The sequence below is a fragment of the Callithrix jacchus genome, chromosome 9, assembly GCF_049354715.1.
Source record: "Callithrix jacchus isolate 240 chromosome 9, calJac240_pri, whole genome shotgun sequence".
NCBI lineage: Eukaryota > Metazoa > Chordata > Mammalia > Primates > Cebidae > Callithrix > Callithrix jacchus.
In genome coordinates this window covers 115,753,019-115,777,666 of record NC_133510.1, presented here as the reverse complement: position 1 = coordinate 115,777,666, position 24,648 = coordinate 115,753,019, and the positions used below count along the sequence as shown (strand labels likewise).

Sequence of the window (24,648 nt, the reverse complement as noted above, 5' to 3'; positions counted from 1 at the left end):
ATTCAGGGGGTAGGAGTGGGGGAGCAGTGTCTCAGCCTGAGCCAGGGAACCACTCCCAACACACACACATGCAGTCACATATTCCCACAGACCACTCACACACATGTGCTCACACCATATTCCCCACATTCATACCCCACATACCCATAACTCACATACATACACACACAGCATAGCAGGCAGACCCAGCAGGACTTGGAGAAGATACAAACATCTATTTACCTAACCCCCCAGGGTACTATTTAAAAAAAGTTTCATCGCACAAAGCCCATTAGGCATCATCTTATTTCACTCTCAAACAGGTTTATAAAATGAAGGCTAGCATTATCCCCATCTTACAGAAGAAGAAACAAAGGCTCAGAGAGACTAAGTCACTTTGGCAAAGGTCACACAGCCAGCGGGTAGCAGAGGCAGAATTCGAACCCAGGTCCACCCAGCTCCAGACCCCACTGCTCTCTCCTGCATCCCTCCATGCCTGCCTGGTGTCTGACATCATGAGGATATTTAGCATTTGTTATGCAAAGAATCAGAAGTGAAAGAATGAAGCATCTACCTGTGTTGCCCAAACAATCATTAAATCTCTATTAAAATGAGTCTTCCTATCCTGAAAGAATCCCAGTTGGCCAGTGCAGGGGAAAAAATTTTCAGAAATACTCTGGGTTGCTGGAGGGAAACTCATATAATATAAGAAAAATGGAGAAAAAAACGGGGGATTTATGCCTTGGAGAAAAGGAACAATTAGAAGCAAAAGATTACATGCCCACCTTGTAATGTGGATGGATATTGAAAGCATAGAGCTGAGTGGAAAAGAAGTGAGAACCTATGAGAGCTTTAAAAATGTGTGTTTTGAAGAGACATATACAAATAAAAGAAATGAGCATAACCACAGTACAATAGGGTTGTCTATGAAGGGAGGGGAATGGCATATGAGGAAAAGAGAGAATAAATAATGAAAAACGGAGGAAGAGGAGGCCAAGGATCATTGATGGCTGTGAACCAGGAAGTGAAAAAGAACTCAACTCTCATCGTCTCACAGACTAACAGATTCTTCTAATCTGCGAAGCAAATAACAAGAGGCCTCCGTGAATAACAGAGAGGCTACAAATGAGACCAGTTCCCCTCTCATTATAATCAAAAGCACTGTCCCCTCCGGGTCACCAACACGAGTGAGCAGCATTTATTTCTCCCTGGGGAGTTTTCCTCGAAGTACTCATCCATTGTTCAGACAAGAAGACTTGCCTGGACCCCTCTGCAGAAGTTGACCAAGGCTGGCTACATATGTCTGCCCAGTCAGATAAACCCTTCCAGGGAAAAAGAAAAAGGAAGAAAGAAAATCTATAGAAACAGTGACAGGACCCACCTGAAAGGCAAGCCTGCTGCATGCTCCATTGTGAACTGAGTCTCCTTCCCGGCCAAGGGCCCAGCTCCTGCTCCAAATGCTGGCTTCTCCCACTTTCGTACTTACGAGCAAGCCCAGTGTGGCTGGTTCCCTTTTGAATGGGCCTAGCTAGCTCCAGGAACAACAGGTAGGTCTCTAACGATCAGAGAGGAAGCTGCAGACACCAGAAGCACATGTCTTCCACCACCTCCAGCTGCCTTCCCTGCAGCCCCTGGGCTCCAAGTCTTTGAGAGAAATGCTTGACCGGACACCTCAGCTTGCCACTTCATGGGGTGTCATAGCCTTCACCAAGTTACAATATCCTGCTTCGTGCTGATAGATTAATCCAGCCACTACTCATGGGAGAGGGAAAAAAAAACCCAAGCTGTTGCCTTTTCTTCTGGGGAAAAGGGAACCGTGCATTTTAGCCAGCATGGAATGAGCATTTGCGGAGCTCCCTGAAAGGCCTTTACTTTGCACACACTACTGGTCTTGCCTCATAACCCATTAGCTCTTAGTTAAAGCCAAGGCCCCTCTCCATGGCCCTAGGATCACAAGTGCTGCACCATTGCCAGGAATAGGACCCTGATTCCTCTGGCCTTCTCCCCTTGTGACTGATCCATCAGTAAAGCCTGTCTGTACTACAGCAGAATTCACCCCAAATGTGGTCACCTTCTCTGCCACCACCTGGTCCCTGCCTCTTCATGGCTCCTCTCACTGGTCCCCCTTCCACCCCACCTTCTGTGCCCCCTTCTCCACTCAGAGACCAAAGCAATCATTACCAACATTGTAAATTAGGTCACAACACTCTGGTAAAAAAACCCTCCTTGCAAAATAAAATCAAACCCAGACTCCTTGGCTACCTGCCTAACCAGGGCCCTCTCTCCCTTTTTCCCCATCACATGACCCTCACCCCATTCACACCAGCTGTCGGCCTGTCCTTTGTGGACACCCAGTTGTCTCTGCTTTTACACTTACTGCCTCCATCTCCCAGGTGTGACTCATCCCTCCCCCCACCATCGATGCATGAATGATTCCTTCTAGAAACTCAGCCTCCCGGTGGCCCTTTTTATAAATTAGTCTCACCCCTCCCTCCCCCCACCTGTCGTTTGTCATTCTCCATGGCGTCTTCCTATCTCCTTCCTCCATGGCACTTCACTTGGTCTCTGGAGTTTTCTTGTTTATGCGTTTACTTGATTGGTTTTGCCACCCACTGGGCTGTCAGCTCCAGGGTGCAGGGAGCTCTGGCTCCCTCACTGCTGAGCCTGCAGTGGCTAGAACGGTGTCCAGTACATGGCAGTGTACGAGACTTGTCTGGAAAGGAGGGAATCAGGGAATGAGTCTGCAGGGAGCAATGGTTCTCAAAGTGTGGCTCCTGAGCCAGCAGCATCAACACCGCCTGGGAACTCATTCGGTGTGCAAATTCTTGGGCTCCATCCTAGTCCCACTGAATCAGAAACTCTGTTTTAACAACTCCTGCAGAGGGTTCTGATGCAGGCTAAGTTTGAGAACCTTGGGCATTGAACCATCTGCAGTCTCTACTCGATCCCCACCCCCGGGTGACCAGTGAGCGCATAACTAGCTGGGTGGTCAGTCTTGTTAGAGACAGGAGTTAGGGAAGGGGAAGGGAGTCAGTCTCCTGCCCCTGACTGACCTCTGAGCTCTGACAGACAGGCTTTTGTGTGTTTAGATAGTCCATGCTGGAGCCACATAAAGAATGCCAATCCTGGGAGGGCTTCACAACCACTGTGTGCCACCAGAGCAGGAGGGCAGAAAACTTACCTAGAAAGCTGAGTCTTTGGCCTTTTGAACATTCTACAAAATTCCAAGCATTTGGCTTGGAGGTAAGATGACCAACTCATCACAGTGTGCCCAGGCCTCTCTCCCTTCTTTGTTGTTCTTTTGTTTTGTTTTGTTTTAGGCACAGGGTCTTACTCTGTCACCCAGGCTGTAGTACAGTGGCACAGCTACAGCTCGCTGCAGCCTCAACCTCCTGGACTCAAGTGATCCTCCTGCCTAAGCCTCCCAAGTAGCTGGGACTACAGGTGTGTGCCACCACACCCAGCTTTTTTATAGAAACAGAAGTCTCATGTGTTGCCCAGGCTGGTCTCGAACTCCTGGCTTCAAGTGATCCTTCTGCCCTGGCCTCCCAAACTGTAGGGATTACAAGTGAGAGCCATCCCAGGACCCCCTTCAGTTCCAGGCAAAGCTGGATGATTGGTGACCCTACTTGGAGCCTTTATCACCAGGAGTCTCAGAAACTCACAAATGCATTCCCTTTACGAGTAATTTCTGTGTGTCTTAAAGATGGAATGAGGAAGACAGAGAGAGAGCAAGAAAAGGAAAGGAGGAGAGGCCAGGGGCAGAAAAGAGAGAAAGGCAGAGAGGGAATGAGGGGGAGAAAAGAGAGACTGCAAGGAGAAAGCAGGGAATTTTTTTTAAAAGGTGGGAAAACTAAGGAGACAGGGGCAGGGAAAAGGAGAGAGAGAGGGAGAGACAGAGACAGAGCCTTAGGAACTTAACACCACAGTGACAGAGGAAAAACACAGGCAGGCAGAGAGGGAAAGGGGAAAGCGTGCAGGCAGGAAGGCTATGCGATGAAGCGGGCCACACAGATGCTGTCTGGCAGCATCTTGCATGAAAGGCCTCCCAACGAACTTCAAGAAACCATCTCTCTTCTCTGCAGCCCCAGAACGCCACCCCGCCATCAACGGCTGGCACCAAAACCTGCTTACATAATATGTTCTCTGCTGAAAGCTGCTTCCATTCACAAGTCACCACTCGTCATTGTGTAGGTGCATTAAAGAGGAAGAAAAGGAAAAGTAAGAGAGGAAAAGAGCGAAAGAAAAAGTCAGCTGAATGAACTCACTCAGATTATATTGAGAGATGAGAAGATATTTTCCCCCCTCGTTCTCTAAATAAATCCTTCATGAACCACACGTCATTATGATGCTGTCAGATGAGTTTCCTCTTGTTGATTAATTGCAGGGGGTGGTAAAACACCCAGCTTCCTGAGGCATGTTATTGTGCTCACTGGATACATCACTAAACCAGAGTCTGACAGGGCTCCATTACAGTGAGATTTAAGCATGTGTTATATGATTAAAACTAATGACAGCAAGACAATTACTTCGAGGAAACCACAGTGACATTGCATACAGCAGCCTGGGGCCTCAGCACTGCTGCCTCCCCTCTTTTCCTGGCCCAAATGGGGAGCAGAGTTGGGCTAAGAAGAATCACTTTTGGCTGGGTGCAGTGGCTCACAGCTGGAATCCCAGCCCTTTGGGAGGCTGAGGCAAGAGGATTGCTTGAGCCCAGGAATTCAAGGTTGCAGTGAGCTATGATCATCATACCACTGTACTCCAGCCTGGGTGACAGGGCAAGATCCTATCTCAAAAACAAAAACAAAACTTTGTTCCCTCAAATCCCAAAAGCCAGGCCTGGCTGGAAAGCTGAGTATTAAGGCCTTGCTATGAAGCTATCTGAGAAACTGAGTCCTGGGGTCCTGCATAGCAAAAAAATGACTCCTTGGAACCATCTGAGGTTAGCATGGAATGGGAACAACATGCTAGGTCCAGGTCATGCTCCTGTGGGATTCAGCAGCAGAAAGGAAATGGTATGTGCAGGAGGCAATGGGCTTGGTCTTACCCTGCTCAGCCCCTTGGGGGGGTCAAGGGGGCACCTTGGCAAAATGTCAGAGGCTTGCAACACACTTAGAACTATTATAGTTAACACCTGTAAAAGTGTTTTGCATTTCCAAACAAAAATACCTTCACTTACAGCAGTGGGGGCTCTGCACTCAGAGTTTCTGGTGCAGCAAGTCTGGATGGAACCCAAGAACATGCCCTCCTAACAAGTTCCTGGGTGATACTGATATTGCTTCAGGGCAGGGAGAACCACAATGAGAACCACTGAGTTAGATGCGTCACCTGATTCAGGCTAGTCAGATTACTCCGGCCATCAAGAGCTCTTTACCCCCTAACAGAACGTAAACCCAGGAACATCCACATTTCTCTGTCCTTTGCCCTTCTTTTGCCTGCAAGCCAAGTAATATAGCCCCCCTCTCTCTGCTCCAAGAAACCAAGCCGGCTTCACTTTTAGAAAAGGCTCTTACAGCTTCTCATTACAGTGTAAATGACTAATAAGGCTGGATGCATTAACTCACTCCAAAGCATCTGTTCTTTAACCAAGAGGAAAGCCTTAAGAAAAAGAATGAAACTTGAATGATGAAAATTTCAGGTATCAGTGAACTGAAAGTCTTTGGGTGACTCAGGGCGCCCTCTTTGTACCACACTCCCAAAAGATCACATGATGTAGGTAGCCACCTACTTTAAGTCCCAAAAGGAATAGTATCTTTTATTTTATTATTATTATTTTCTGAGACAGTCTTGTCCCCGGCTGGAGTGCAGTGGTATGATCTCGACTACTGCAACCTCTGTCTCCCGAGTTCAAGCAATTCTCCTGCCTCAACCACCCAAATAGCTGGGATTACAGGCACACACCAGCACACCTGGCTAATTTTTGTATTTTTAGTAGAGACAGTGTTTTACCTCATTGACCAGGCTGGTCTTGAACTCCTGACCTCAAGTAAGCCACCTGCCTTGGCCTCCCAAACTGCTGGGATTACAGGCATGAGTGACCCCACCTGGCCAGGATTATATCTTTATTGCCATTTTATTCCCAATGCCCACAATAGTACCAGGCATACTGTAGGTATTCAATAAATGTGCAATGCATGATAAATAGCAATGGGCACTCTGGCAGGAAGAGAGAGAAACCTGTCCTTTACCTGTAACAAATTGGAGACAAAAGCCAAGTCCTTCCAAACCTTTCACCAATGAATCATCATAGTCAACAAACACTAACTGAGCACCTACTGTGTGCAGGCCTCTGGCTGGACCACAGGCCCCAAACTGACATGTTCACTAGCCAGTCAATTGAGCTTCATTCATTCATTCACTCAGTAAGTCATTGCTGAGCACCTGCTGTATGCTGACCCAGACACCAAAAAATGAAGACAGCACACACAGACTTGGCCCTTAAGGATCTCACCCTGTAGCACCTGAGGACTTCTACACAGAAGCACCGTAGTGGGAAAAGCACTTCCCAGGGAAGGGAGGGAAAGCTCAGGTTTCCTGGAGAAAATACGTGGCTCAGAGCTTATAGCCTGGGATGATTCAGCAAAAACCTCCCAGGGACTTGAAGGAACAAAAGACTGAGTGGTCAGCAGGGCTTCTCCTCCTAGAACTCTTCTCTGGGGCCTACCCACCATGTTCATGACTCCCCTGTTAGTTGCTTAGAGCCTCACAAGCCAAACAAAGAGGGAGTCATTATGTCCATTTCACAGATGAAGAAACTGAGTTCTGGGAACCTGTAGCAACTGGGGAACGCAGTGGGGAACAGGAGGGGCTGGCAGCTCCCATCTCCGAGCTTTGTCGTCTCTCTCATGGGTCATACAGTTACACAGCCCAAAGAATTCACCTTCCTCTACTTCACCCTACTCTTGTTTTGGTCAAGGGTGATTTCACTGTTACCGTCACCAACATCGCCCCCACTGCAAACATTTGTTGGACATTTACTCCTTGCCAGGCTCAGTATAAAGTGATCATTAACTCTTAACATTCTCACAACTGCATTCTTATTCCCATTTTGTAGATGGGGAAATTGAGGTCCAGAGAGGTGAAGTGACACAACCATAAAGTGCTTAGGACCAGGATCTAAGCCTAGGAAATTTGTTTCCAGAGCCCATCCTCTTAATCCCTATATAATGCTACCCTAATACACCCAATTTAAGAAACTGAGGCTCAGAGAGGTTAGGCCCTTGCCTGAAGTCACACAGCAAGGAAATGTCAGAGTCAGAATTGGAACTAAGATCTGACTGCTTCCAGAGCCCACACTGCAGCCCCTGGCTGGTTAAGGAGACAGACAGGTGTGAGGCACAGAAAGGAGGGGGCTATTTCTGCAGTGCTTCCTTTACTCTCTCAGCACATCAAGGCTCTCCATCCTGGGTGGAAATTAAATTATTTAAACTCATCAGCTCCAGTCCACCATGACTGGGTCCCAGAATTATTTTTATCCCAGATTATGGCCACAGCTCTTAACAGAAATAAACCACACTGTTTTCTTCTCGTTGCCATCACATCAACTCCTAACTTATCTGCAATTACAATCAGCTCCCCACTGACAGGGGATGAAGAGCAGAAGACAGGTCCATGCGTCATGGTGGTTTTTATTGGAAAACCATAAATCTGTAGGACCCATTCACAGAGTGGGAAAGAGTTAAAGAGTAATATTCCATCCTACAAAGAAAGCCCAAGAGCAATCACCCCAACCGATTGCACATCTTCAGACAAAGCAGCCAGTTTGTGTATGGAGCAATAAGGAGAAAGGCAGAGTGGGCTGGTGGGACTGAATTCCCAGGCTACCCCTGTGGAATCACAAATCTCTGGCTGCTGCCTCTCTCCTGCCAGCAAGAAAGGAAATGTCCACATTTGTCTCCATGGCTAAGCTTCCTGATTACCAGCATGGGCTGGAGAGACACTGCTGAATGTCCTACCTCTGTGCCTCAGGCTGAATGGGGGAGTAGGGGATGCTGGAGCCAGGAGTGAAGGGATGATGCCTTAGTCTTCACAACAGTGGGTTTGTATGTTGCTGCCATAACTTACTGTGTGGTCTTGGGCAAATTGTTTTCCCTCTCTGGGCTCCCCTGGAAAGGGTTAAATTAAATCAGAGGTTCTGAACTTGGGGGCGGGGCAGTTTTCAGATGGGCATTAGGGAGGGTCCAACACCCTGATGTTGTGTGTTTGTGTGTATATATGCATCTTTTCAGAGCAGAGGCACTCCAAAGAGTCCTTGCTGCTACTCCTGAGAAGAGTCTCTATGGAGCCTTCAAGTGCTGCGAAATCTGCATCTCTGTGCATCTAAGGCCATAAATAAAGCAGACCCCTTTCCAGCTGAGCTCAGGATTCTAGAAACCTAGAAAAGTTCTCACGAGACTCCTCTATCCCAATTCTCCCCAAACAGGGCCACTCCCTGACACAGGAAAAATTCTCGAGCACAGTGCTAACCCTTCCTAGAAATGTGGGCATGTGCATTCACAAATACTCACACACATACCTATCCCACAGTCACAGAAACCCAGAACTGGAAGGGGCCTTAGAGCCATTGGGACAGACTGCCCCATTGCATAGATGGGGAAACCGAGGCCCAGAAAGTGGAGACAGCTGGGGCTGGAACCCAGGTCTCCTGACCCAAGTCCAAGGCTCTTTCCAGAAGCTTCTGTTTCCCTCTCCCTGGTGCACCACAATGCACCACTTCAAATGTGACGGGGGAGGAGGGAGGGCAGCCTCTTGGATCTTGGCCATCCCTAAGGAAGTGAGGCAATGGGGAGATCTTTGGGAAGTGTCCACATCTGGACAGCCAAGTCCTAACGATCCCAGCTTGGCTGGCATGTACCGCATGGCCAAACCAGTTGTTAAAAATATTAAAATATTAAATATTAAAATAAAAATATGAAATGGTGATGCTGCCCTGAGGCCTCCGTGGCTCTGATAGTCCCCTAGGATCCCCCCAAACCTCTCCATATTCCAGCAATTAAAAGGCTTGCCCTCCAAAGATCCCCTATTCCAGGACCCTAGCCATTCTGATCAATTAGTACCAAATTTCAATACTTTAAATATCACCCACAGCCAGATCTGTGGTTCTTTTTTCAAACAAAATTTTCTAACATTCATTATTCACACTTGAGACTTCCCAGTGAGGAAACTAAGGCAGCTTGCTCCTCAAGGTCACCCAGCAAGGGAAGCTAGGAAGAGAAGTTAAGGATTTTGAGGACCAAATCTTTGGCACTAACCACCGGACAGCACTCCTCTTCTGCCTCATATGTCCTGCATGAGCAGGTACATGCCCTGGAATTTCAGCATCTCTTCTTGGCTTTGGGGCTAGTGAAAAAAAGAAGTGAGTGAACTCTGCTTATATTTCAGGCTTGCCAATCTCTGTGGCTGTTGTTTCATTCCTCCCACCTCCAAGAGCAAGAATCTAAAAAGGAAATCCTTGGGGGTGCAGAACACTGAGGTAGCCCCTGAGATAATAGCAAAGATGCTAAAAATAACAGGATTCATTTCCAGAAAAGTAGATGTAATCAAAGCAGAAAGCAGAGTGAAATCCCCTTTTGATGGGTCACAGATTAGCATCAAAGGCATTTCAAAATTAAATGTGAGCTTTTGAATTCAGTTTCAAGGTACTTCCACTTCCCACTCACTAACAGGTTGGTGCAGCCTTAGCCCATTGGGATCTTGGAAAAAGAAACTAGTGCAGGGGGATGGTCTGCCCTGGAACAAAACTGAAGTCGGAGCCTGGAATCTTTCCCCAGAATTTGAACAAGCACTGTTCCCCTCCTTCCATCTGAGACAAACTCAAGGATAGAATCTCCCGAGCTAGTGCCGGGGCACTCCCCCATACAATTACTTACAGGTTACACCACCTGTGAAAATAAAACATAATCTGCTCTGCAAGCAGTGGCTGCTCCCTTCTCGCCTGCCTGACCACTCATCCCAAGCAAAGTGTGGCCCTTTCCTAGCTCCCAGGTCTCCCATCTCAGGAAAGCCAGAACAGCCAAGCTTGCGAAAACCACAACAATTAAATTACTCAGCTGCTCCTGGAAGATGGTATAATCTAAGCTCTGTCCTATGCAAATCTCACCCAGTGTGCTCAGGCAAGAGTTACCCTTCCAGATGACCCTCTCCCCTCCAGGAATAAGCGCTCACTTGCTAAGTCAGAACATCCAGAGTCCCTCCATGCCAGACTAGCCAGCCCCACGAAGGGTTAACTCAGAGAACTGACAGCTACTTTCACCAGCTTCTGCTGCAAAGGAGAGGGCAAATTGGGCAGAAGCCACAATCTTGATCGCATTGCCTACAACATGAGCACATTTTACCCTCTCCCTGGGCACTGAGCCAAAATCTCATTTGGCTTCGGGATGCCGCTTAGGTGATAAAACACTGCAGAATGTAGGCAAATAAGCATAGTCGTTCCTCGACACCCTTCTCCTCCCAACTACCCTTTATCCCACCACACACACATCACAATTGGGATTTCAATACCCCTAGTCCATATCCACAACCCAGGAGAATATCACTTACCGTACCGGAGGATTGCAGGGGGAACGGGTGAGCCAAATTCTTGCCAACTCCTCCCTTCCCTGCCGGCTAGGAAGACGCTAAGTCCCAATGACTTGGTTTAAAAGCTCAGCGGAGGTGCCTGAAAGAAAATTGTTCATTTGACTCTCCTACTCTTCCCAAAATAAAATCAAAGCACTAGTGCACACACATGTACACGCACAGACACACGGACACATCAACTACCCCTAAATCATGCAGGACTGAGACAAAAAGAAATACCACTGCTAGAAGCGGAGGAAACTCGGACCAGCCAGTGAGTCAGTGGACAGGGACAGTGGCTCCCTCAGACTGTCCTCCACACGGATGAAGGTTTTCGCTCTGTGAGCCTCTCTCTCTCTCTCTCTCTCTCTCTCTCTCTCTCTCTCCCTCTCTCTCTCTCTCTTTCTCTTCTTTCTTTCCAGTCCGCGTAGGCAACTCTTGGCTGCTGGCAGTAGACGAATCAATTGCTTCCCCAGAGCCGGATTCTGCCGCCGCTGCCACCACTACTGCAAAGCCCTGTGTGAGCAAGGGAAGGGGGGCGGCAGCTTCCCAGTGCAGGGGGGACCAAACGGGAACCAAGCCTGCCTCCCACCCGTGATTTATGTGTGCGGTGCCTGGAGAAAGAAAGGTGGGAGGCCGGGAGGGGAGGTTGGGCACACCAGAGATCCCAGCTGTTCGGAACGGCAACCAGGGGATTGGCGGTCAGCACCGTGGACAGCGCTAAGATGCGGCGGAGGAGGGGATGGGCGGGAAGTGAACCCCCAGGCAGAGAAGTTAAGTAATTGGATGGTTAGAGCAGAGAAGGGGGAGTTCGGAGGAGTGGGGGACGAGACTTCTCAACAATACACAGTCTAGTCAGTGACAGCTTACCTACCACACACTTGTTCTAATACTGTCGCTCACTCTCAGAGCAAAGGAGCTATAACTTCGCAGCCCCTGTCTCCTGCACGCCCCCAGTCCTGCATTGCTCCTCTGTGCTCAGACAAGAGTTTGGCCCCAGTGTGGGAAGCTCCCTAAGTGCTTTTCCCCCCTCAAAGTATCACTCAGCTGACTTGTCCTCACCCCTATTGCTGCAGATTTCTGACCTGGAATTCCTTAGAATTCATAACAGAAAAGCTGAGGTTTAAGAAATGGAAATTTCTAAGGGGCAGGATGGCTTAGTTGAATAAGCACTTGATAGTTTTCTGGAAGCCAGATCCAGCCCCCATACAACCTTGGAAAAGTCATTTAATGTTTCCAAGTCCCATCTGTAAAATGAGAATATAACAACCTTCTTTTTCCTAAAGACAGAAAGCAAGAGGTTAAAATGCAAAAATAAGAACACCTAAGCTGTGAGCTGCTAGGATTCCATAATCCATAACCTGTCCTACAATGCAAATGTTTAGACAGAGTGATAAAAGAATTGACAGCCCATCTAGGATGGTATGTGCCAACCGTACCCTTCAGCACGTGGTTTGAGTAGAATGAAGGGAAATTTTAGGTCTCAATCAGACCATGAGTCTTGGCCAAAGATCCTTCCCTGAAAGATCCAGACTGGCTTTCTGAAGTGAAATCGCTGTATGGACAAGGAAATAAAAGTATCAAAACGGGAAATATATAAAGAGGAATGGATGCTCATGGCTCCCAGGGCTCAAGATTTCAAGGGTTCTATTCCTGCTAGCTTTGAGAAAGGGCTCACATTGGAAAAAGGTCAGGAAATCTCAAACAGACCAAGATCTGCTTAGAACTTCTCTGCAAAGTGAAGGAGAACTCCCTCTATTGGAGACTCACATCTAAAGCTTCCCCTTCAGATGGCCCAGGGTTAACTACTACATTTGTCACTTCCTTCTCTCCATGAGAGCCAGGACTTAAAATGAGACCATTTAGAGCTTCGTTTAAAAAAAAAAAGTAAGACAGTGTCTCGGGCCTGCACAGTAGCTCATGCCTATAATCCCAGCACTTTGGGAGGCTGAGGCAGGTGGATCACCTGAGGTCAGGAGTTCAAGACTAGCCTGGCCAACGTGGCGAAACCCCATCTCTACTAAAAATACAAAAAATTAGCTGGGTGTGGTGGCTCATGCCTGTAATCCTACAGCTACTTGGGAGACTGAGGCAAAAGATTTATTTGAACCCAGGAGGTGGAGGCTGCAGTGAGCTGGGTTCGTACCATTGCACTCCAGCCTTGGCAACAAGAGTGAAACTCCATCTCAAAAAAAATAAAAACAGTGTCTCTCTCTGTCACCCAAACTGGAGTACAGTGGTGCAAGCATAGCTCACTGAAACCTTAAACTCCTGGGCTCAAGTGATTCTCCCACCCCAACCTCTCCAGTTGCTAAGACTAGAGATGCACACAAACATACCCTGCTAATTTTTAAAATTTTTTTGCAGAGATGGGTCTCACCATATTGCCCCAGCTGATCTTAAACTCCTAGCCTCAAATGATCCTCCTGCCTTAGTATCTCAAAACACTGGGATTACAGGTGTGAACCACTGCATCTGGCCTAGAGCTTCATTTTATAGATGGTGATAATGAGGGTGATGGTGGTGGTGGTGGTGGTAGCAATTGTTATCATGATAGTAATCATGGCGATGATTATAGTGATGGTGTTGATGGTGATGAGTATGGTGGTGGAAATGATGGCAGCTATTGAAAACCTACTATGTGCCAGCCCTTTTGCTAGGAACTTTACATGTATCATCTTCTCAAGTCCTCGCCATGACCCTTTCAGGGAACTAGCATTATTCCCATCTTGCAAATGAGAAAACTGGAGACTCAAGAAATAAAATTCCTTGCTCAAGCCTTCACTGTAAGTTATATACATAGCATTCAAACTCAGGGTTGTATGATTCCAGGATGTCTCTCTCGGAGTCCATTTAAAATGCAGTCGACAAGTTTGAGGGAAAAAGTTTATCAACTATTTTCTGGAAGGATCCTGTGACATAAATTCAGTGTCCTCACTTTACAGGTGGAGAAACTGGGGACCAGAGAGGAGAAGTGGCTTGTCCATAGCCAAACAGCTAGGAAGTAGCAGAGTTGAGTATAGAATGCAAGCTTTTCAAATGCCAGGACCCGTGTCCTATTGCCTCAGGCAGTCCCAGGCACACAGGAAACCCTCAATAAACATATTTTGTTTTGTTTTGTTTGAGACAGAGTCTTGCTCTGTCACACAGGCTGGAGTGCAGTAGCAAGATCTTGCCTCACTGTAACCTCCATTTCCTGGGTTCAAGCGGTTCTTATGCCTCAGCACCCAAATAGCTGGGACTACAGATGCACACCACCACACCTGGCTAATTTTTGTATCTTTAGTAGAGACAGGGTTTTGCCATGTTGGCCAGGCTGGTCTCAAACTCCTTACCTCAAGTGATCCACCCACCTCAGCCTCCCAAAGTGCTGGGGTTACAGACATGAGCCACCGTACCTGGCTGCCTCAATAAACATTTGAAGAGTGACTCAAGAAGCCCAGGGAGGAATGAAAGTCATTTAGGATGCTGGTGGTGGAATCAGAACCTGAGTAGTTCCCAGGCCTCTTGGCTTCCAATCCCAAGGAATTTCTCACAGCTTCCCTGGCCATTAGGTATGTATTCTGGGAGGGCCTCTCATGAATTCAGCTCTCCCTTAGGGAATGGCAATAGCTACCACCTGCTGTATACCTAGACACCCACCATGTGTCAGGCATTGTACTAAGCACTTTACAGTGACTATCCCCACACTTCACAACTGCATGAAGTGGGTGCTATTATTGCTGCATTTTCAGACAAGAGGATGAAGGCTCAGACAGGTGATATGAAACCCCCAAGCTCACACAACCAGGGAGAAGCAGAGGCAGGGATGCAAATCTCAGGTCTGTCTGACTCCAAAGCCTATGTTTTCACGACCCTGTCTGCTTTTCCCAAACCAGGCCGCCTAGAGGCCCCTGTGGAAATGAAAAGAGGCCTCAACTGACCCTCCACTCTGGTTTCAACTAGAACAGTGAGTGGTGCTTTTAACTGTTTTGCATACTGGGCATCTGCCCAAGCCTTTATTGAAACAAGGACTTTGCAGCAAAATTAAAAAATAATAATATGGTTAAAACTGGAGCTCTGCACCCTCTCCATTTACCATGCCATCTAGGAACTGGCCTTGCCTTGTCAGGGGACCTTGCCCCACCCTGCCCACCTCCCTGGTCACCACTGCCAAACCCCTCTTCTGTCCCGGGTGCTTCTGGAGAACCCTTTGTTCAAAGAACCAGCTGCTGCTGCCAGCTCCACTAGCCTGTGGCACTGCAGCAGAGAGACACCTCAAAATTTAGACTCCTCAAGGCTGAGCCTGGCCAGGCTCTGATGCTCTCGAGGCTTCATTCAATGACAGAGCATTGCAAAGAGATTCCTCAGGCCCTAATTCAGCAAGCTGCCTTGTGCTACCCTCAATTTGTGGAGCAGAGGCAGTCCAGTAAGGCTTTCCATTACCCCAAAGAGGATGGGAAACGATGGTAGTGACAGCTGCAGCAACCAAAGCTACCCGCTGCATCCTGCACAATTCATCTGTGCAGCATTATCATCTGGGCCTCCCAACAATCCCTTCTCAGGATGATAATGGTTTCATTTCCATTTTACAAACAAAAAAACTGAGACTCCTAAAACGACTAGCCTGAGGCCATTTAGTGCATAAGCTGCAAGACTGGAATTTGAACCAAGGCCCTCTGAATTTATAATCATTACACTACCTGGCATTACTGATTCCCAATCCTCTCTCCTGTTGCAGAGGGTGGGTGCTTACTATTTACCCGGTGCCATGCTTGATCTCCTCAGCACTATTCATAACTGACACCAGTGAAAGGAGTTTGTGTGACGTTATTCACTCATTCTCAAGATGAGGAAATCAGACATGGAGAGCTCAAGTGACTTGCCCAAGATAACAAAATTAGAAAGAGGGGGACAATGGGGTGTGAATCTGAACAGTTTTTCTCAAGGCTCTCTGGGCTTTTCTGTCTCCCAAGGAAATGAGCACTGAGATATCCAGGAAAAAGAGAACGCTCCCATTTCACTTAGCAAGTGTGGTAGGCAAAATAATGGCCCCAGAAGATGTCCACATTTTCATCCCCAAAAGGGGTTTATAGATTACCTTAAGTGGCAAATGGGACTTTGCAAGTGTGATTAAGGGTCTCGAGGTGGGGAGACTATCCCGGGTTATTTGGGTGAATCTAATGTAATCACAAGGGTCCTTATAGGAGGAAGATTGGAGGACCAGAGTCAGAGAGGAAAGGCGATGATGGAAGTATAGGGGAGAGAGAGAAAAAAGGCAGGGAGAGATATGAAGATGCTTTGTTGCTGGCCTTAAAGATGGTGGAAGAAGCTACTAGCTAAGGAATGTGGGCAGACTCTAGAAAATGAAAAAGGTGAGAAAAAGATTCTCCCCAAGAGCCTTCAGAAGGAACACAGTACCACTACTGACACCTTGGTTTGAGGATTTCTCACCTCCAGGAATGTAGGATAATAAATCTGTGTTGTCTTAAGCTACAAAGTTTGTGGTTACTTGTTACAACATCATAGGAAACCGAAATAGCAAGTCTGCCAGCGGACCCTACATTAAGACACCCATAGCAAATCGGCTTTAGGAATCACAGCTGAGCTCCCTCTTAGACAAGGGACCCAAGGCTTCAATCATATTAAAACCTGTTCTGAACAATACCATGTGCATACCCTGTGAGAAAAAGGGCACATGCTCAAAGCTTAAGCCTAAACACTAGGCTTTGCTGCTGGATGACACTGCTAGGGCGTCCACTCCTTCCTCCTCCTTCTCCTTTATCAGCCTCCATGGAAAGGCTACTGCCAGGGACACAAAAGGGAAGAAATGTCACAGGGCAGCTTTCCAGGAGCACAACTCATTGCAGAGAATCAGTCAGAGATAGAACAAGTAAAATGAAGCAGAGAGATTGGCGCGCAAGAGAAAGAATGAGAGAGAGAGAGAGAGAAAGAGAAAGAGAGAGAGAGAGAAAGAGAGAGAGAGAGAGAGAGAAAGGATTGCTGGGTCCCTGAGATTGGCCTGTGTGTACTCACAAATCCCTTCCACCAGGAAAAGGCCAATTGTGGAGAAGCCCACTAAACTCCTTAGGAAAAGACACAGTAGGACTTGGCGAAGCAAGCTTTCAAGACAAGCCAACAAGCCTTGTTTATTAATCAATCAATTCTGCATTATCAGGCAAGGCTGCTCCGGGAAAGACAAATGGGACTTGCCTTCTCTGACACTCTGAGTTTGATTTCAGCTCCCCTACTTCCCCGTCTGTGACCTTGCCATGTCACTGGTATGCTCCGAACCTCAATCTCCTCAACTGTAAAATGGGACCACAATACCTTCCCCACCCATCTCCCAATGCAGCCAGAATGTTTCACTGAGCTAAGGAAAAGGAATGAGTTTTGTATACTCTAAATGATGAATAACAGCTACCATTTATTAAGTGCCTACTGTGTGCTGCATGCTTACCCAGACTCCTATCATCAAGGAATATAATTAAAATGTTCAGCCCAAAATGACCGTAAGTAAGGGGAAAAGGACAGCAATGGCAGAGACGGCATAATAAAATGGGTAAGAGGCCAGGTTTTAGAGCTAGGCTGCCAGTGTTCAAATCCGACTCGACCACATGCAACTGTGTCACCTTGAGAAAGTTACTAAACCTTTCTTTGCCTCAGTTGCTCTATCTGCAAAGCAAATGATGGCACTACCACATAGTTGTCACTAGGATCACATTAGCTAATATATGTTAAAGCAGAGCCCGGCACATAGGCAGCCCCGTGTCTGTCATCTTTATTTATTATCATTGCCATTGTGATTATTATTTATTATGGAAGAGAGGTATCTTCCAAAGAGTGATACATGCTATGCTGAGATCCAAGGGATGAGGTTAGGTGGCCTATGGATGTGTATCTTTTCAATGTTTAGACGTTACATTTTTACCTTAAAGCATGTTAGGAAATTATATTCCCACTTCCAGCAGTGACATAATGTCATTTCCATTACCTCCATAGCATTATCTGCCCTGAAATCTGAAAATCAGTCAGTCCTGAAATCATGCCTCTGGGTATGCTAGGTTTGCCTAACTACCCTCTGCCCCTGCCATACAGCTGTATCTCTTAAGGCCAGCTTCCCAGTTAAGCCAGTAAGTCCCAAAGCACAATCTTTGGCTAAAAGAATAAAGTAAGCATGCAGGACCTTTCCTCTCCCAGGTTCTCTCCAGAATCTGAATCTGTTTCTAGCCTGTAACAAATAAATAGCTGACACTTCCTGAAGGCCAACTGTATTTTCCTCATCTGAACTCCTGTGCCCACCCTACATTATAACTGGCTCCCCCACTGGACTGGACATTCCAAGAACACAGCCCGGTCTTGTATATTTCTGAGTTGTCAGGTCCCAGAACAAATCCAATGTCTGGTCAATGTTGAATTAGCGAATTATTCTTAGAACATTTGATGCTTGCATCTTTTGTCTTACTGGAATCTCATAAAACTTGCTGTCATCTGACCACCCCAAACTGCACGTTTAGTTACCATAAGTGAGATGTGACTGTAGTTCATGGGATTCTGCAAGGAGCCCCATATCTTCGAGTTGCTGCTGTCTTTGAACAATTTCAGGGAGACCTGGGCTAGATCATCACCTCAGAAGAGCAATACTGGAGTGGCAGCTGCAGGGAGAGGGCCAAATAAGATGGGAGAGACTGGAAAACCTACCTATGGGGTGAGGTTGGACCTAAGCTGGACTGAATTTGAACAAGTGAAAAGAAGAGTAAGGAAAAGCAGCTTAAGAAGATAATTCAGATGTCTTTTTGCCCACTAAGGTGTTACGGATGGAAGTGGCTGATATTTGCTGGAAGATTCTACATTTTCTACCCACCCCCACCCCAGCTTCACTGAATCTACATTTTCAAAAGGAGAATTAAGCCCTGATGGCAAAGGAATGAATTCATAAGGGAGTGACCCCAGGCAGTGTGATAGGAGTTAGGGAGGTCGGGAGAGAGAGAGCTATTTATTTCCAGGTCGGTCTTTCAAAGCGCTCCCCCAAGAAGATCCTCTCAAGCCCTAGTTTGCTTTTCCATGGAAATGAAAAAACCAGATTCCTCATCTCTGCTTGGGACATATAACTGTCAGAGCCTCCTAGAAATTAGCTAGTATTAAGGAGGGAGCAGAGGAAATGCTGGCTTCCCACTTAGTGGCTAGGACAGTCACCAAGCACCTAGCAGAACAATTGAGAGGGAGTTGGCTTCGAGTCCCACCTTTTCCATTCACTGGCTATGTGACCTTGGGCAGGTAACTTCACCTCTCTGTGCCTTAGCCTCATCATCTGTAAAATGAGGGTACTGATAAAAATACATACAGCATTCGTTTCTTAGGATTATTCAATGAGATAAAATATATATAAAGGGCTTGGCACAGAGTAAGTGCTTAACACAATAGCTACTACTATTATTATTACCTTCGTTTTACTAGTTTATTATTGGTATCCTGTGTTAGATGCTGGAGATAGTAAAATGATTAAGACTCCATCCTTCCAAGCTACTGGCCAATGGAGATACAGAAAAATGTGGCAGGAGTGTGACAAGTGTGGGAGGAGTCATAAAAGGGATGTGACAGGCAGAGCATAGAGAATGTTTATTTCTATTATGCCTGTGAGGTGGGAAGAGATTAGACAAGGTTACCTCCATGGGAGACCAGGGAAGCAGGGTAGGGGCCGAGGGGATGCCCTATAACCATTCTCAGTGTCCCGAGCACCTCTTCTTCTTACTCCAGCACTGACTCCAACATCTGGGGAGCTTCTCTCCTCCAAAGAGATTTCTCAGCCTCGCACTTAATGTAATCCTAACATCACAGGACAGATATCCAGCAGGCTTGAAGAACAGAGAGATGAGCTCACCCCACGATTCCCACTTGGCCGAGCAGGGAAGGCAGTGACAAGTGCTGCAGGAATGATGAGAGCCCATCTCTCAGGCAGCAGATTAGCAAGCAGATGAGCTGATGGGCAGGTGGCAAGGGAAACTGGCACAGCCTCTCTGGAAGGTGATCTAACACTCTGTGTCCAAAATCTTAAGACATTACACAAACCTACCATGTGACCCATGAGACTCTGTCCAGGAATTTAACCTAAGGAAATAATTAGATGTATGTGCAAAGATGATCATCAGAGAATCACTTATGATAATGACAACTTGGAAACAAGCTAAGTGCCTGACAACAGGGGGTCATTTAAATAAATAGTGGCATACCCCATACCAGGGGAAGAGAAGCAGCTCCACACCAGAATAGTCTTGGTATAACCATGAAAACCTGTAATGCCCTTATTAAAAAGAATAGAAGGAGAAACAGAAAATATTACTTCATTCATAACTATGGTCCCTGGAAAGAGAGAAATACCTAAAATCCCTTCCACGTACACTTCCCATTCTTCCTTCAAGACCCTGGTCAGTCACTCATTTATTCACTCAACAAGCATATGCTGAGGGCTGACTTATACCAGTTACTAAGAATACAGTAAGATGGAAAAGTGATACCATCCCTGTTCTTGCCAAGCTTAAAGACCAGAATGTTGCTTCCTCCAAGTAGACCTCCCTAATGACACCAGTCCAGACTGAAGTTCCTCTTTTCTGATTCCTGGTAGTCTCCCCGGAGTTTATGAAGGATGATGACAGCAAATTCCCAAGACCTCAGCTAAGTTCTTTACATTCAGGATATTGTTTAAGACTCATAGTGACCCTGGAAAAATAGATCCTAAAATTAATCCCCGTTTCTCAGATGAGAAGACTGAGGCTCATGCATTAGCAAGTAATCAAGCAGGGACTCAGCTCACATTTGTCTGATGTCAGAGCCTGTGCTCTTAAGCATTGTGTTGTATTGAACAAATACTGAATGGCCTGCATGGGCCAGGAACAGAGTATCTGTCTACTCTCCCCTGGAGCCATCCTGAACTGCTCCCAATATGGTTGGATTTTCCTCTTCTCCGCCCCCATTGCACATAATTCAGCTTCCATAATAGCCTGTCTCCTTCCATCATGATCCCCAGTGTGGGGAAGTGGGAGAGACATCTGACCACCCTGAATTGCATGTTTAGTTATCAGCAACGGAATATGTCAGTAACTAAGGAATTCTGCAAGAAGTTCCATGTTTTCTAGATGCTTCTCTCTTTGAATAAGTAAGAAGACCTGGACTAGATCATCATCCCAGAAGATCAATGCCAGAATTGCGGGCTGTATCAGTTCCTTGAGGACAGAAACCATGTCTGTCTGGTGTATCTAATATGATGGCCTGGCACAGGATAAATACCAAATAAATAGTAGATGAATGAATGAATGATTGAGTGGATGAATGAAAAGAGCACCATTTTACAAGCCATTTATTTCCAGGGTGAGAGGTTCTGGGCCAGTGCCAATAACTCACTGATCTTCAACCAACACAACCACAGCCAGGAAACTACAAAGAAGCGGAACAGAGATAAATTCAGCACCCCCACCCCCACCCCCACTCACCCAGGGCTCTGTCGTGAACCAGAACCATGCAGAATAGGAGGCTTGGAAAAACCATGCAAAGGGGAGGCTTGGGAAGAGACAGTTGGAGGGAGGAGATCAACTGCAAGTATCCTGCCCTAGAGCTGATGGTTCTAAAGTCACAGCAATGTGAAACATTCCTGTTCAATCAGATGGCAAACCCGAGAGCCTCTCGCTAGCCCTTTCCAGCAGAGGAAATGAATGGAGAGAAAATCCCGGGGGACACAAGTCTGGCAGCACTTGGAAATGCCTGTTGGTTTTTCAGGTACATTCCAGAGGACTTTTTTTTTTTTTTTCGTTTTTTTGCAATGGAGTCTCACTCTGCTGCTCGGGCTAGAGTGCAGTGGTGCGATCTTGGCTCACTACAACCTCCTCCTTCTGGATTCAAGAGATTCTCCTGCCTCAGCCTCTCCAGTAGCTGGGACTATGGGCATGCACAACCATGCCTGGCTAATTTTTGTTTTAGTAGAGATGGGGTTTTACCATGTTGGCCAGGCTGGTGTCAAACTCTTGACCTCCCACCTCAGCCTCCCAAAGTGCTGGGATTACGAGCATGAGCCACTGTGCCTGGCTACCAGAGGATAATCTCATACAAAGTTTCATGTCATTCTTAAGTCAGTCTTGCAGGGTATCAAAACAAAAAATCGCATCTCCTGTTGACCGTCCTGATACCCATAGCACTCGCTGCAGGGAAAGGAAGCAGAGGTTCTGAGACACTCCATCTTCATCAGCAAAATGGAAGAAGAATGTCTACCTCCCTAGATGTTTGTAAGGATAAAACAGGATTAAAACACATGAAAGGGCCCATGTGGAGCTCAGCAAATAACACGTGTTCAACAACTGCCTGATGAATCTGAAGGCAATAAAAATTATCATGAAAATGCCAATGTTACCTGGAAGAAATATTCCTTTCTAGTTTGCAAGATTACATTTATCGGCTTATCCCTAGCAGGGGAAAGAGATTTGAGAACGGACACAGGATAGGTATATTTTGAAGGAAGAAGAGAAAATCTAGGGGACATGAGATGTTTTCACAAAAATGAGGCCCAAAAAGGGCACTGGGGCCTCCAAAAGCAGGGAGGGTGGGAGGGGTGAGGATTGAAAACTGCCCCATTGGGTACAATTTTTACTCTTTGGGTGATGGCTACACTAGAAGCCCAAACCTAACCACAATGCAGTACGTCTGTGTAACAAACCTGCCCATGTACCTCCCAAATCAATAAATTTTTTCTTAAAAGATGAGGCCAACATAAGCCCCAAAGAGAGGCATTATGAGAGGGCTGGTTACATAAAGGGGAGAAAAGGGAGAACAGACAAGGAATACAGAAAGAGAAAGGAAAATGTTGCCAGTTTTGCTGAAGACCTCAGCAAGGCCATGTTCGCTCTGAAGACTCTGGGGACGAATCTGTTCCAGGCCTCTCTCTTGGATTCTGGCAGTGGCCGACAGTCCTTAGAGTTCCTTGGCTTGTGGCTGCTTTACTCCAATCTCTGCCTCCATCACCTCACAGCCTTTGTTCCTCTGTCTCTTTTATGTCTGTGTCCATTTCTCTCTTTGTATGGCAACACCAATCATATTGGATTTAGGGCTCACCCTCATCCAGTATGGCCTCATCTTAACTTGAGTATTTATGTCAGCAAGGACTCTATTTCTAAATCAGTTCACATTCGGAGGTTCTGGGTAGACATGGATTTTAGGGGGACATTATTCAACCCCCCCCGTACAGTGGAGGTGTGTTGGGTAGGGAGGTGGTGGTCAGGGCATCAGTCCACCTCTTCACTAACTAGCAAAGCCGCCTTGGATAAACCATAATCCGCCCTGCCTCACCTTCTCCACCTGTACAGTGGAAGGGGGTGATGATCATACTCTTCATAATAAACTAAGCTGACAGCTATAAAAACACCTTTTAATCTATGTGATGCTGTATGAATATGAGTTATTACATAGTGGCCATGAGAAAGTGCCTCACAGACCTGCAGCTACAGGAAGCTTAATTGACTGAAGGCCCCAGCTGCTGCACACTCTCAAATCCATCAGTGCTAATGAGGCCATGCTTCCCATGGGCAGCTCCCAGCCAATAGCAGAACGCTGCAGGGATACTAAAACCAGCCTGTCCTTGGGAGACATGGGACTACTCTGACAGAGACTTTGGCTGGAAGACTCCTCAACGCCTTGCTGAAGCGCCTTTAGGCTGCAGAGAGTCTAGGACACTTGCTCCCCGCCTTCTTTCCCTCTCCCCTTCACTTGGGAGTCCAGTGGCTCCTTATGCCTTCTCTAGCTGCCTCCCTATTTTCTCCCATCGGCCTTTTCCCTAATTAAATCCTGGCACATCTGTTCCTGTCTTGGTGTCTGTTTCCTAGAGGACCCAGACTAGCACATTATCCTAAAGACTTTCCACTACCTTTGCCAGGTTAGCACACGTTCCCTGTTCCTGATTGTCCTCCTGGTAAACCACCTCTTCCCCACAGTCAGTCCTTTCAGGTGGAGGTTTGCGTGGAGCTGATGGCTCCCGATACTCCAGTAGTTAGCACAAGGCCATACCTAATTAATCCATCTATTTCATCCACTGGCCACTATGATTAGTGCAAATAAGCGCATATGGCCCAATGCAAGCCAATGAGATTCCTATCTGAAACTGCAGCAGGCCTTCTTAGGAAAGAGGCATATCATTTCCATTGGGGTTGCTAAGCTGCTACAGTGTAAGCCTGGAGCTGCCAAGGGGCTTCTCTGTATCCTCCAGCCTGAAGTTGATGCCTATGCAAAAGGGAGAGCAACGTAAGAAGCTGATTCCTGGTGTCATTACATGAGTGCCTGAATCCAGCCATGCCTGAAGCCCCCATCCTTTTCCATAATGTAAGACATTATGTTCTTCTGTCTTTTGTTGTTGTTGCTGTTGTTTTGCTTTGCTTTAGCCTATTCAAATTGTGTTTCAACTAAAAAAAATTAAATTGATATATTTCCTGACATGGTTCTTCAAAGTGATGGCCAGAGAATGAGATTATGGCTTCTGGAACTACAAAGTTAAGTAAACATCAAGATGGGCAAAATGGATTCTTTCAATTCTATGTGTGAACTACTTTCAGGGTGTCAGAAGGATTAAAGAGAAAAAAGAAACAACCACAGAAGCATCAGTGGGAGCCAGTTTGGCTTTAGGCCGCTTTTTAAAGAAAGCCTCTCCATAATTAGGATTTCCAAATATAATCCCTCTCTCATTTGACAGAACCCAATACCTAGACAGCTACTTCTAAAAATAAGGGAAGCTAAAATCTGTCTGTTTTTTGATGAATCACTAACACATTTCATCTCTGGCTCTTCTTGTGTTTGGGGATGGAACTCAAAAGAAGGTGTTTCCCTTCTTTAAAAAAAAAAATTAAGATTGGTGGGAATTTCTATCAATAAATTTGTGATGCTCTTCTCCCCAAATGTGAATTCTTTCTGTAAATGCTGGTGCCTCCCACATGGAAAAGAAGCTGATGTCAGGCCTATGCATTCACCACTGTTGAGGTTTATCCTACATGACAAAAAGCATTTTGGAGATTCTTTGCTTGGCAATAAACAGGAGCTCCAACAAAGCCAAGGCCCAGCAATACCTTTTCTCCCAGCTCAGCCAAAAGATCACCCATCCTGCTG

The 24,648-nt window shown here is 46.6% G+C and overlaps 1 protein-coding gene across 17 annotated transcripts in view; it reads right to left on the bottom strand.

The window, feature by feature from the left end:
- Window positions 1-24,648, bottom strand: part of RPH3A (rabphilin 3A) — a 341,396-nt gene that overhangs the window by 101,525 nt on the left and 215,223 nt on the right. For 6 of the 17 annotated variants that reach the window (XM_078337362.1, XM_078337365.1, XM_054238912.2 and 3 more), the window contains one exon: window positions 10,519-10,636. The exons of 2 other annotated variants lie outside the window; for them this stretch is intronic. The gene's annotated coding sequence lies outside the window, so the exon portion shown is untranslated. Of the gene's footprint in view, window positions 1-10,518; window positions 10,637-10,776; window positions 11,059-24,648 lie in introns of those variants that run through there. 9 more of the 17 variants (XM_035257700.3, XM_035257706.3, XM_035257702.3 and 6 more) reach the window with 5 other exon arrangements.